General features: G+C 35.2%; 1 protein-coding gene across 2 annotated transcripts in view; it reads left to right on the forward strand.

Annotated features, from left to right (window-relative positions):
- The first annotated feature begins 2,209 nt into the window (after positions 1-2,209).
- Sema5c (Semaphorin 5c) overlaps positions 2,210-13,766 on the forward strand; it is a 121,614-nt gene continuing 110,057 nt past the window's right edge. The window contains exon 1 of one of the 2 annotated variants that reach the window (XM_018503385.1): positions 2,210-2,267. The gene's annotated coding sequence lies outside the window, so the exon portion shown is untranslated. Of the gene's footprint in view, positions 2,268-12,030; positions 12,340-13,766 lie in introns of those variants that run through there. The other variant, XM_018503383.1, reaches the window with a different exon arrangement.

Below are 13,766 nucleotides of genomic sequence, written 5' to 3' on the forward strand. Positions count from 1 at the left end.
GTTGTTATTTTAACAATTTTTGAAATTTAATCGGGACACCCCTAAAGTGATTTAATATCTCAAAAAAATAATACCATATTTTTTTCAAATTTTTTTAACACAATTTTAACCTATATGCCACCGAAGCACAGGTAGGCGGAAAAACATTTTTGTGGATAAAATTTGGCCGATGTTCTAATTCTTAATCAATTTTAAAGTTTTTCTTAATTTGTTCGAAATTGAATAAGCTAGAAGCTCATTTTGCGTAAATTTTGATTACGGATTATATCCAAAGTAAAAATTGCCGATCTAATGAAGTGAGCAGAAAAAAATCAAAATTATACTATATAATTATGGATCGGCACTTTTTCATTTAAATCGTAATCAAAATTTACATATAATGGATTTATAGCTCACTTAGTTTCAAGCAAATTTAAAAAAAATACTTTAAAATTGGTTAAGAACTAGAGCGTCAACTTTTTCACTCATTATGCAGTGCCTTAAAATTTAATATTGCTTTTAAAAGGACAATTTTTTTAAATAGTCTTTTGACAACTGATAGCAATCAGTATTTCTGTAAACTTCATGAAAATAAAATTTAAAAAAAAAATTGGCATCGTTACGAGGATACGTATTGCAATGATAGTTGACAACTGTCCGAATAAAAAAAATACATAAGTATAATAATAATAAATTTAATTTTATATAATAAAATATTAGAAAGGGATTTAGAGCAATAGCTGTTGTTAGTTGCTATATTTAAAATATTAAAAATACAAAACAAACGTTTTGACTTTACATTGGATCATTTTCAATGTTCGATTAAAAGTAAAAATGATAACTTAAAATTACCTATAACTATTTGAGTGCGAGCGTGGTATAGCAGATAGCGCACTGGTCTGCTATATTAAAGATCCTGGGGTTCGACTCCCGGCAGAATCGAAAAATTTTCGTACGCTCGTAGCTCCTCTCGGAAGGCAATGGCAAACCACCGAGTAGTAGTATACTTACCCAGGAAATCTTATCAAAAATTGCTGTTCGGAATCGGCGTTTAAACTGTAGATCCTCATATATCTTATGTACGATCAGTATGCCCGCACAGATATATGAGAGAGAGGCGCTTACACACTGTGAGCGGTATGGCACTTGAAGAAGAAGATAACTATTTGACGACATAATCGTATACTAATTTAAATTAAAGTTAAAATTAACGGACGCATACATGATAAATTTGTATGGCAATAGTTAAAGATCTTTACGTAATCGGGAAAGTTTCAAAATCCATCGAAAAAAAAACCTTTCTGTTGACAAATATATAAACAGGTCGACGTTTCGATTGTGGCGCTACAAAGTGGCTCATCTATAGGAGCCTTTATAATGTACGATTTTGTTTACACGAAGTCGCGTGTTGTCATCCGCCAAGTGAGATTCGAGTCAGTAAACAACGGTCGCTTTGTGCGACGTAATATTATTATTTTTCGAAACGCGGTTGTGACACGTACTAGGAAAAACTCTCCCTCTGTGAGTATTCTGTACGATCAATAATTCTTAACGCACGCAATTAATTAATTACTGCAATTAGTATCCCGTAAATGTATCGAGGCGACGCGGCTATTTATCAATGCTCGTATTTCCACAGTTTAATCATTTGAGATAAAATTTCAAACAGAAGGAATTATAAATTTTATAAATCATCCACCTGTAAATATCGCGGATAAATGATTATTTCGACGAATTGAAATTGTACGCAATTGTACTTGAATCAAGGGAGTAAGAATAACACACGAATCTGGAATAATTTGGATAATGGGAAACGGTGTTATACATACATTGCTCGTTTGTAAATAAAACGTGAATTTCGCAGAATTTGAAATATTTGAAATATATTGTGAACGTGTGTAAATTGGTATTCAAAGGGCGGAAGGTCCGCGCAAGTATAGGGTGAAGCACAGAGCGGATAAACGTTGCTGCAACGATAAATACGTGAAGTTGGTTGCGAGCGATCGCGATTCATCCATTACGCCATATTGCATAGGATATCGCGAGTCGCAGTTTCATGCGCTAGTGCCCTATTCGTGTTATTCTTTCGTTTCAATAAAGTACGAGTCGCGTGTGACTAATGTTGGGAGTGCCGGACAAAGTGTCGCGCAATCGTCACGTTCTGAAAATTAGTTCGCGCGTAATTAATCATGTTTTCACGAGTGAATGTGTGAGTAACCCATAACGGAATGACATAGAGAGGAAAAGGAGGCTTGGAAGCCATCAGGTGTCGGTGAAGCAACCCACGAGTGAGTAATTTGTTATAGATGTATAATTATTTCTCGGTAATTATTTATAATACCATACCCCACCTAAAATCTTAATAAAAATATATTCATTCGACGCGTTTTCACTCAAAATGAAAGAATCTGGCACAAAAATGCGGCGATCGGCCTCGTGAATCGAGATATTAAGCGTTTGATATTTTAGGGGTTATCTATCATCTCCACTCGATACAGCGCTATGTATACGTTTTGCTTTAATTACACAAATTCACTGCTTTAAAAACAAATTCTCTGCTTCATAAACACAAATTCACTCTTTAAAAAAAAAACACAAATTCACTGCTTTAAAAATACAAATTCACTGCTTTAAAAACACAAATTCACTGTTAATGCAAAGAATTTGTGTGCTTAAAACAGTGAATTTATATTTTTAAAGCAGTGAATTTGTGTTTTTTTTTTTAAGTAGTGAATTTGTGTTTGTGCAGCAGAGAAATTGTTTTTAAAGTAATAAATAGCTGTTATAGAGATGATTTAATTTGGAAGTTATTTATATTTTATCATAGATCAAAATAGAATTACATTTTTGCTCGTACGCGTATTGGTGAGTGTCAAATTATCTTCTATACTCTGAAGAAATAAATTTGTAAATATTATAGATAATATAATATTTTATTTAACATAATTACATAATATTAATCCATATAATATACAACAATTAAAAGTTTACTATCGATAATCAAAAGATACAACAATAATTATGCAACTTGCGCGCTTATGTTAAATTTATTTCAAATAATACGGAATGAGAACGCGAAAGAGAAAGTTTCTCTGCTATGTATATTATAATGCACGTGATTAAATAAAATCTTTGTGTAAGAATTAAATTTTTCTATTAGTAATCAACTTGTCAGTATCAGCTAATTAGTATAACGTTTGTAGCACATAAAAGATCAAGAGATAAAATTGGTCGAGCAATGAGGATTTCACCTAAACTGCAAAAATCAATACATGATAGATCGATGCGCGTGAAATTTGATAAGACTTGCTAACTTTAATCGCTCATACGAAAATTGTAGCGATCCCGACATTTTCATATTAAGAAATGTTCTTTAATTAATTCCCAGACCAGAATATTAAAATATTAAAATATATGGTGCTTGAGCATTTACGTCGTCGTTCGCAGAATCACAACTTCACCGCGACCTAATTGTCACGTTCCGATCGATGCGAATAGGAGATCACTTCGGCGTGTCTGAATCATCAGAACCTGTAATCACCAAGGTTATACCGATTCTAATCTCCGGTTTATGTAGCAAAATCATTACATGATATGTTTTTTTAATCGTGTGTCACATGCTTGCTGCGCTCTAATCGTTCCTAAACATCGTGGGTCGCATAGGGTAACAAGATTCACGTCGCGAAGCCGATTAAGATTAAGTACATAAGAGGATCTGACGGAGGCAATCGTAAGAAAAAGTACGGGCGATTTATTTCGGATGGACATCAGTTATTTCGCTTGCCGCGTTTGGGCTCGTGCGTTTACTTTTTTCTCTTAATTTTTTTTCTTCAAATCATAAAGTTGCAATATACTGGATGCTCCAAGTCGTTTTTAGATAATTCTCATCCGTCTTTTTTTAAAAGTTAACGCGTGAGATAATTGAGTTTTATCTAATTTTACGTGCTATAATTATATTGTTTGCACATTTATTCGTGATCAAATGATAATTGCGGTAAAAGTGATTATCATAAATAAGCTCAATAATTTTACTGGATAAATTTGCTATGTAAAAGTAGATAAGAAAAATAAAGGTGAGATCAATCTCGTAGAGATAAATCGTGATTAATGATATAAGAGATAATCTGTTTATGCAACGCGCATTAACGATATTGAAGAAATTCCGTCATCGATTCATTGAATTTGCAAAAGACTTCAATACAAAGTGCACGTTCAAATCATCGCTCTTGAAGAGTGATGCGCTTGATTCTTTCAATATACTTTTTGTGCGTACATTTATTACGCTCTTTTCCTGTGTCCACATGTATGATGCCGCAAGATGATGACTCGCAAGATTGCCGTCTGATCAATCTGCAGTAGTACGAAATTCGTCCTCACCCTCACTCGAGACGTGTAAAGTGAATTCCTAAGAAAATTACTTCCAATGAAAGGGGTACGGAGACTCTAATCACTTATCCATCACTATCGATATTTTTATTTTACAGCCTCATTATGTGCGATCCGCAACTGCGAGCTGCATCATCTTGCCAACACGTGCCTATTCTCGTTTCATGCTACTTGTATTATATCCTCGTTGAGAAAAAAATTATTTTAATAAAATTCACTAATATTTAATTTGTGACGTTAAATTAATTGAAATATGAAAAAATTGTTTCATAAGAAGATACATCAAAAATTATAAATGCAAAAATTTTAATGCACATAAAAAAACATATCGTTTCCTTACTTCAAAAGTAACACAATTTAATAATTAAATTTTTGAAAGAAAAATTATTTTTTTTAACTAAACAGAAAATTATTGACTATAGTTAAATAATAATATTAGCAAAAAATATCTACTCTTAGAAACGTGATCAAACATCGTTTTTGTTATTTTTCACAATCCTTAAAAAATATTCTTTTTGAATTGTAATATTTGATTTGGATATCGTGCAAAATATATAATAATATATAAAACCATTACATTATATATAAATATATAATAAATCTGAAATAATTCATCAAAAAATTCATTAAAATTTTACCATCAGAACTGATGTCTTAACTCTAAATTTACCCTGTAGAAGACTTTTTATTTACACAGGCATAACTCAAGATATGCCACTCTTGTGAAAGATGTTATGATCTCTTTGATAATTTTAAGATTAAAACAAGTATTATTTGACGGACGGATTATGAAGTAAAGTTAGTTTACTTTAGATAATTGATAGAAAGTAATTTTTACCCGACTCATTTATAATAATAATTCAAAAATCACATTTTCTGAATTGTGTATTTTAAAGTAGAGAAACGATATGTTTTTTACATTTAATATATCTGGTGTTTAATGGCGAGATGAAATTTAAAAAATGCGAAATTATGTGATAATATTCAAAACATTATCTTTATTAAATTATCTTTAAATTTTTTTCTGAGAAGAAAAACTTTTCTTTTGACATCTCGAACCGTTGCAAGTAAAATTAGAGAAAATGTGAATTTTATTTAATCTTATATATGACATACATAAAAAACAACTTCTCTTTCCTCTCTTTCCATATCTTTTAATATAAATTGACGTGTTACATGTTTTCGAAATTTTGTCGAGTTGGCGAGGCTCAGACGGACTTTTGTTCGAGGATTACGAGTCGGCGCCTTAACTGTGCTGATTCGATTTCACGTTCAGGCTACTTTCGCCGAGGTACCGAAAACGTTATATCGGCTTCCTTTTTTCGCCATCTTCGTCCTTGCGGACGCGGCCTTCCCTGTAATTATTTCCCTCTCCTCCCCTCGTTGTTTCGTTCCTTTTTCTCCGACATCTTTGAACGGACACTATCCGCGTCTCGCGGAGGCTAATAGATTTGAAGATACTCCGCACCATAGCTCTTAGCGGATATTAATCTTCATTACGGGGCTGTCTCCGACATGCGCGATATTCCTGAATCAGCCGTAAGATTAATCTAATCATTTTGCAGTACTACCTAGCGATTACCTTCAATCAAATTTGAGTGCACTGTTATACACTAATGTGACATCATTCTGTCTGCATTCAATCATTCTGGCTTACCAGAATTATTCAAGAGCAAAAATGACGTGCACCGATCGTTTAGTAAAGTGATATTTCATGCAGCATTATGCTAACCACTATCTTCATCCGTGGCTTCTCGTTTTTCGATTTTCCACATCGCCACATCGTTTCACTTATAGACTATGAGCCTCACAGATGCAATAGGTATTATTGTAAAGATAGATTATTAGACTTAGAATTATTACGAGAATTAGCGGAGTTAGAAATTAGCGTCTCAGTAAAATCATCGCTGTTAAGATGGTGAGGTGAAATCGTCGTTGTTGTCAAAAATCATCAGCAAAGTTTATCCATATATTGGACCGTCAAGCAGCGTGATTTCATGTATTCGCTCGTCGACGTTCGTTACGTGCCTGTGTCAGGACGGAGTATGGTTTGCCGATAAGAGGCCGTAAGGTCATCTCTCACTGTGAGACGCTTAATATGGGAAGCGCAACAATAACCGTCGGCTTTCGAGATGTACACCGGTGCAGTGGCATGAAAGGGGACTCGAGGATAATCGCACTTGCAATGTGCTCCATTTCACGTACTAATTGTCCATTTGATCCCAGCTCTTTATTCATGTCGGAGTTACGTAACAGGATCTGTGAACATTAAGCGAATGTAATTAAATAAGGGATATTAATTCTAAGAGCATAGCGCATTATATCTTCTATTATATAGACGTTTGCCTATGATGTTTTTACACGCACACGTACATATATATATTTATATTTTTACGTATGATGATATGATATGTACAGAATTCTAAAATTGTGGCATATTATACACATATGTTATTTTTCATTTTATATTAAGAGATTTTTAAAAATAATATTTTTTTGTATCTTCTTTTATTCTGTAAATTCGTACAAGTTATTAGTTATTCATTATTCATTTGAAATTGATTAGATAATTAAATGTTAATTTTATTTTGACAATAATTTATTGAGATAATTGACAATTTTCTTTTAATAAGTACAGAATCTTATGTGATAAAAGATTTCTCACGACTATTACTACTTGCGAATTGCAAGCACGATCAATGCGAACAATGACCCGCATTATTTCAATGACACTCGATAAGACATTTAAACCTCCACTTTGTTCCTCTTGCATCACTGTCTAAAATTTCGCCATGCTAATGACCATATTGTAAACAAAATCGAAGCTATCGGATCCTTTTACCTTTGACTGTCAAAGCGTAATTTTTCATCAAGAATCTCTCAAGGCTCATACTCTTTGACACTAAGAATTGAATTACAAAGAAATCGAACGAGCGATTTGCAAGGAAATGCATAAAAACGATATCCTCCAATTGATCGCTAGCATCCTAGTCAGCAATCAACGTATATTATGCGAATGCAAAAAACGCCTCAGTTATTATGGAGCCGCAATAAAGAGCTCTAGTGTAGTCCATTTTAGCACTCTATATTAGATTGAATGTATCCGCCACGAAAATTACGATGCCTCCTGCGAAGCGCTATATTAGACAAGGTTGTCGAATGCCGTTCTGCAGAGTTTCCTTTAGATCCGAATAATTACGTGCGAGGAAGCTCCTAATTGATTCGTCGCGGAATAAGCCTTGGCACGAAGAAGGCGTATAAGGCGCATCCCGTGGGACGTGATTGCAATTTACGCCTGGAGAGAAAGTAGATCAATAGCGTTGCGTTCAATGTACACTTTTCAGCCTCGCGGGATTCCAACCACAAAGCCGTATGTGTACGCACATTTCCCCTCCGGATTAAAGTCGATTGTACGTTTTTCCTCGTCTTCTTGTTGACCATTAAAAATCGAGTGACTTTTATGTCGCGTCTTGTCGACTTTTATATCGCGTACACAAAACCTTTGAAGGAGTTTAGATTAATATTTAAAGAAGCTATTCTGTTTTCTTTGAAACACGGTAGGACTGCATCTCGTTCAAGTTATAACATAAGGGCACGTATTACGGACTTGTTTGGAATTATTCAGTTTTCCCTAAAAAATACAATAGAAATCTAGAGAATAAAAGAATTGAATAATTCCGTTCAGAATCTATTTCGAATAATACTATAATACCAAGGTGTTTTGTTTTTTGTGACTGAACTAGTATACACTTTTGGAATTTAAAATGAGATATTAAGTATATGTTTAATATTTGGCAAAAGCAAGAAAGAGATTTCTAGCATAGTCTCGTATAGGAATAAAAAAACGCCCATAGTGAACACTCATACTTGCAGTGAAAAAAAATTTACTAAATTTTAGTAAATATTTGTTTCAATAGTACTAACGAAATATTTACTAAACGTAAATACATATTTATTTAAGCATAACATTTTTATTTCGAATAAATACTTATTTACTGCAAGCACATATTTCGTCAGTACTATTGAAACAAATATTTACTAAAATTCAGCAAATTTTTTTTTCAATGTAGTGCAAATGTATCTGCAAGTCATGCAGTATGTACGTTCACACGTTTCTGCAGCGTTTCTCGCGCGAGGTGGAGTTCGAGGTGCTTCCGACCAGGGAGATAGAGCCATAAAACCCTGGAAAAAATAACGTAACCACCAGCCAAGCACTTGACACTGGGGGTTTATACGCGTTACTCTCGATGGAAGTGGCTCGTGCATCTGGTCGGAGCCGGATCGAAGGGAGGGCGGCTCGAGGTGGTCTCGCGAGGGGAAAAGAGCAGGATGTAGGAGGATGTTGTTGTTGACCCATGGGGCAGGAACAGGTTTCGAATTCGGATTATGCCGACCCGAAACCGCTTCTCCGTACAACACGGCCGTTCTCCTTACGATCGTTCCCCGCGTACAAGTCACGTCGAAGTGTGTGCGTGCGCGCATCGACCCCCCACGCAATCCTATAGTAAAAGCGTTCCTCCGGCTCCGATTCTCCTTCTTCGTCCTTGAAACCTCCTCTCCCGTCGCTGTTCCCCTCGAGGTAACTCACGCGAGAGCGGCTACGTTGAAGTGCCTCCACAGAGAGAGAGAGAGCCTCTCTCGATAATATATATTCACCTTCGACTCGACCAGAGCGGGAGCAGGTAGCGGGGAACCTAGATCTTAAACGCGTAATCATCCTGTTCTCAAAATAAGACGCATAAGGGCAAGATCCGAGAAAAGGACGAAGAAAGATGTAAAGAGGAAAAGAGAAGTTTTCTCTCTCTCTCTCTCTCCTTTCCCTCTCCCTCTTTCCTCTCCCTCTTTCCCTCTCTCCTCCTCTCTTGATGGGGTCCAGTTTGAACTGACTCAAGTTCGCGGAGGGTTATCGTCCTTGAGGCGAGTCTTGGGACGGGACGTACTCCGTCACGGATGACAGGTCCCTTATCCCTTGGTTGCTTATCTTGCTCCTGTTTACCGACGGCAAGAAGATAGCAGAGGAAAGGCGCGACGATTTCTTGAACGCGGTGTTCAACCAAACAATTTTCCGCGTGACGGTTACGAATAAAGGAATAAGAAAAATAATAATATTTTATATTTTTCGAGACGTTTCCTCTTACAACTTTGAAAAACTTTTCCGGTTCTTGGATATTAAATTTTTAGAATCCCACTATAAGTTATAACAGCAATAGGAGACTTTTTTCTATTGATATAATTCTTATATTTTTATTTTTAATCTTTTTATCTATTTTTTATTGTTAGAAGAAAATATTTTTTTTTACTTTTAACGAATTAAAAATTGTACTTGTAATTTTATTTTCTGTTATTTAGCATATATTATTCTAAGAATTTTTTACATACGTATGAAATTTGTACCGAGTTCTCGCGCTTAATTACCAGCATATTTGTCGCAGAAACATATCATTGAGAAATGCATTTCATGTAATATGCAGCGATTCGTAACTCCAATCGATATTCACTGCAGGTATCGCTTTCTAAAATATACTCAGAGTATTTCGACATTTTTTTGCGAGACATTTCTAAACGTGCTTTCAATAGCTCGAATAATACAAAATATTTAATAACAGCCCGTTACATATCAAGCACGATATTTCCTGAATAAAAAATATCGAGCGTCTCTTTTTATCGAAGATTTTTCTTTTATTTTGCATACAATTGTTTTAGTAATGGAATAAAGTTATATACAATTTCAAATAGTGTAGAATTCTAAATAAAATAAAATTTATATCCAATTTTCAATAATCCTGTCATCGTATAAAATGCACTGAAAGGAATAAAATTTTCCAAACAGGAAAGAATCAAACTTGGTCTTCGGAAATTGAATTTAAATCTTATATTTCGTTCAAAATTGTATATTTTCGAAATTGTACCACCTTATCCTATTTAATGTGTACGAATATGAAGTTTGAATGTTTAGAATGACTGAACGTTATAAATGCACGAATATCTCATGTAATGGCGCAAAAAATGCATAATCGTGATTCTAGCGCGGTGATTGAAGCAAAGCCGCGGTAAAGTAACGAGCAGATGTCAATTCCCAGCGTCGTTAATAAAGCGAGGCTCTCTTAATACGGGCTACGAACAACTACGAGAGCATGCATAGAGGACGAGAGAAGAGCTGGTTCTCAGCCAGTACTCTGAATCGCGCTTCAAGGGGTCTCTCGTTCTATTGCTCGACGACGACGCTACTTCTGTGGCGCGTACGCACTTCAGGTACACGTCCGTACCCGCGGCGAGTTTCTAACGGTGCCCCGCGTATGTACACATTAGAAATTGTTTACGATTATTACGCATAGGGATCTCCCGCGGTGCAAATGTAACTTCAAGCGACGATTTTTAAACTAATAAAGGACGTGCGAATGTGCGCCGCTTCCCTCTTCCTCGATCTCTGGAAATCGCATGTCGATACCATTATAGCCACAGAATACTAATATGCTTTTTAATATATTTCCATATATAATGTAGATATATAATATTTAAATTGGATTTATATGTATATCGATTGCCACGTAGACTTTTAATAGTAACTCAAAGAGGAAGCTGCTTTTTTTTACTAAATAATTTTATTGTATTTTTAAAATCTGTTTTTTTTTACATCATTGAATGCATATTTAATTTTTCTACACTAAAAAACGATTTTACTGAAGTGTCTAAAAGTTTAACTATAGATACAGATTTAAAAATAATTGTTTACTGGAACCATTAGAATAATTTTAAACTCAAGCATAATAAACAATGCTGCAAAAAATTGGATATTCCAGCAACCAACTCGAGTATTCTATATAATTATTTTATAGTTCAACAAAATTATTTTCAAATTTGTATCTAGTTAAATCTTTAGACACTTTAGCCATACACTTTTTTCCGTGTACATTACTTTACTTTTATATATTCTTTAATTCCTGTCGTTCAGAGACAATGGAGATGAAAAAAAGTGATGCACTATTTATTTCCCTACAGCTTCAATCTAACGCGCATAACAAAACGATGTTGCTTTTTTATTTTTTAATTATCTCGGTTCCTCTTCTTTTTCTTTTTGATTACAGATTTTTGATAACCGAAATCGTGATATAACGTCTCAGAACGAAAAATTCTATTTTACATTTCAGATGCGTTCGAGGATACCCTATTAGCGCTATTTGTGTCATTCTATCCTTCTTCTATGTTTAATAAACAACGAAGGTAGAATGACAGAAGTAGCGCTAATAGCGTCTCCCCGAACGCATCATTTAGCTACACGAATGTCCCCTCATTTATATTTAATACATTGTTAGTCTGTTACGTTCATTAAATTATATTGCTTTTTCATTTTTTATTACTTCACGGCTCTCTCTCTCTCTCTCTCTCTCTCTTCTCGAGTCCTAGGAGAGTTTAACTCCCGGAAGAACGCTTCGCAAGCGTCTCAATCTCGAGAATCGCTGCGTCGACTGGCGCCAACTTAGCGGCGAACTTTCGAACTGGCTTCCACCACCGCTCGTCGCCGCTCTGCCTCGCGAGAGAAAGAGAGAGAGAGGAAAGGCGACCGACGCGTGGAGTGGCGTGGAGCCGATGCCAAAGCCGCGTCGTCGGCGTCGTACGAGTCTCTCGCGTTCAGTCGGCGTTTAGCTGCCAAGGCTTCGCTCAACTGTGATTCGATTCGTTTCGTTTCGTCTCTTTCGTCGCGTCGTGCGATCGTACATAAACAAAAATCGCAGGCGCGTCGCGTCGCGTTCTCTCAGTGCGATCCGTCCGTACATCGCGGAAATTCTGTCGATCGTAGTCTTCTTTGTGAATATTCGAACGCACGTTTTGGGGCAGTGACTTGATGGTGCGGCGCGAATATCATTCACGCGACTTGACGGGACACTCAGTTGTGCATCGAGTACCGGAAATCAGCGCTGCCATGGAGCCGCGGGATTGCTGATTGACCGGATCTCTCCCTCAGTTTCGGCGCCGGTGAGTAAACCCTTAATGACACTTGGATTGACAGCGCACGACCCTCGATCGTCTCGATTGTCAGCGCAGCTTCTGCTGCTGTAGGCTGCTTATTTTTGTCTTTTTTCGACTGGGACGATGATTTCGATTGAGATTAATGAAGTGACGTCCGTCGCGCACGTGCGATCCGCGTCGAGTGTCAGAGCTTCGTGCTCTAATTTCCCGCGCATCCCTCGGGCGGCCATGATTCGTTGTTTGTTTTGATGAACGGAATCGTCACAATTTAGGCGTGCGACCGTTTACGTCACGAATAAATCTCGAGATTCGAAGTCACGGCTTCTTTTTAACGTGCAGCAAATTCAACAGCATATAGGTCTGTTTTCTCTGGCTGAACTAGTGTACACTTTCGGTGATTAAAGTGTACACTTTTTGATATTTAAGTCAGATGGATATATGTTTGATATTTGTCGAAAGCGAGAAAGAGAATTCTAGTGCGGGAATAAAAAGACGGATTACTTTGTATTGCATATACTGATAGCGATTATTATGGTAATTTTCACTTTTTTTTATGGCTAACGTATTACACTTCCACGTAGTCTTTACAACCGATAGTTTTATTTATGAACGCGAGTCAAATTTACATTGTAAATCAAGCTTATACTGTAATTGGTATTCCTACTAGAACGGTGTAGTATTTTTTCTTGACACCTGTTGACATTTCTCGAGAAATACCTATATTTATCGTAAATATACAATGAGAGCAAAAAGTATTCGTACAAGGAAATTTGTTATAAAAAAAGTCTTATTTGTAGAAAATAAACATTAATTAGCAATTTTATACAATTAATACATTCTGTTCTAATATAAACAAACGAGCTTTGCATGTATTCCTGATTTTATAAGCTAAATTTCTCGTCTATATGAATACTTTTTGAGCATTCAAACAATATAATTTTTAATTTTCGCTTATTTTTCAGATGATATATTTTGTATAAAATTAATATACATATCTTTTTGGTATATATATAATTTTAAGAACCATACAATATATTGTATTTTATTCTGTATGAATAAATTGTTAATTATCAAAGAAATGATCGTCAATTAAACGTCGAATTGACGTCAAATTTATGTTGAAATCATCGTATTTATATTGATTCGACATCAATTTGATGATTCATTTTTCACTGAATAATATTCTTAAAAATAAAGTTTTTTTTAAAAAATATTTTCTCTGTACGAATACTTTTTTCACTCACTGTATGTATAGATATTAATAACACAGTTGATATTAATATTTTGTTAATATTATAATATTGATATTTTACTACAAAATCGCAATGTTCTTGCTATTAACAATGATGTTATTGACATTTTGCGGCGCAATCTGAAATAGCATTATTTAACATCACTTTTAGCTTTATTATAATTTTATGCATCTCATTGAA

This window comes from Trachymyrmex cornetzi, unplaced genomic scaffold (assembly GCF_001594075.2).
Source record: "Trachymyrmex cornetzi isolate Tcor2-1 unplaced genomic scaffold, Tcor1.1 scaffold156, whole genome shotgun sequence".
Classification (NCBI taxonomy): Eukaryota; Metazoa; Arthropoda; class Insecta; order Hymenoptera; family Formicidae; genus Trachymyrmex; species Trachymyrmex cornetzi.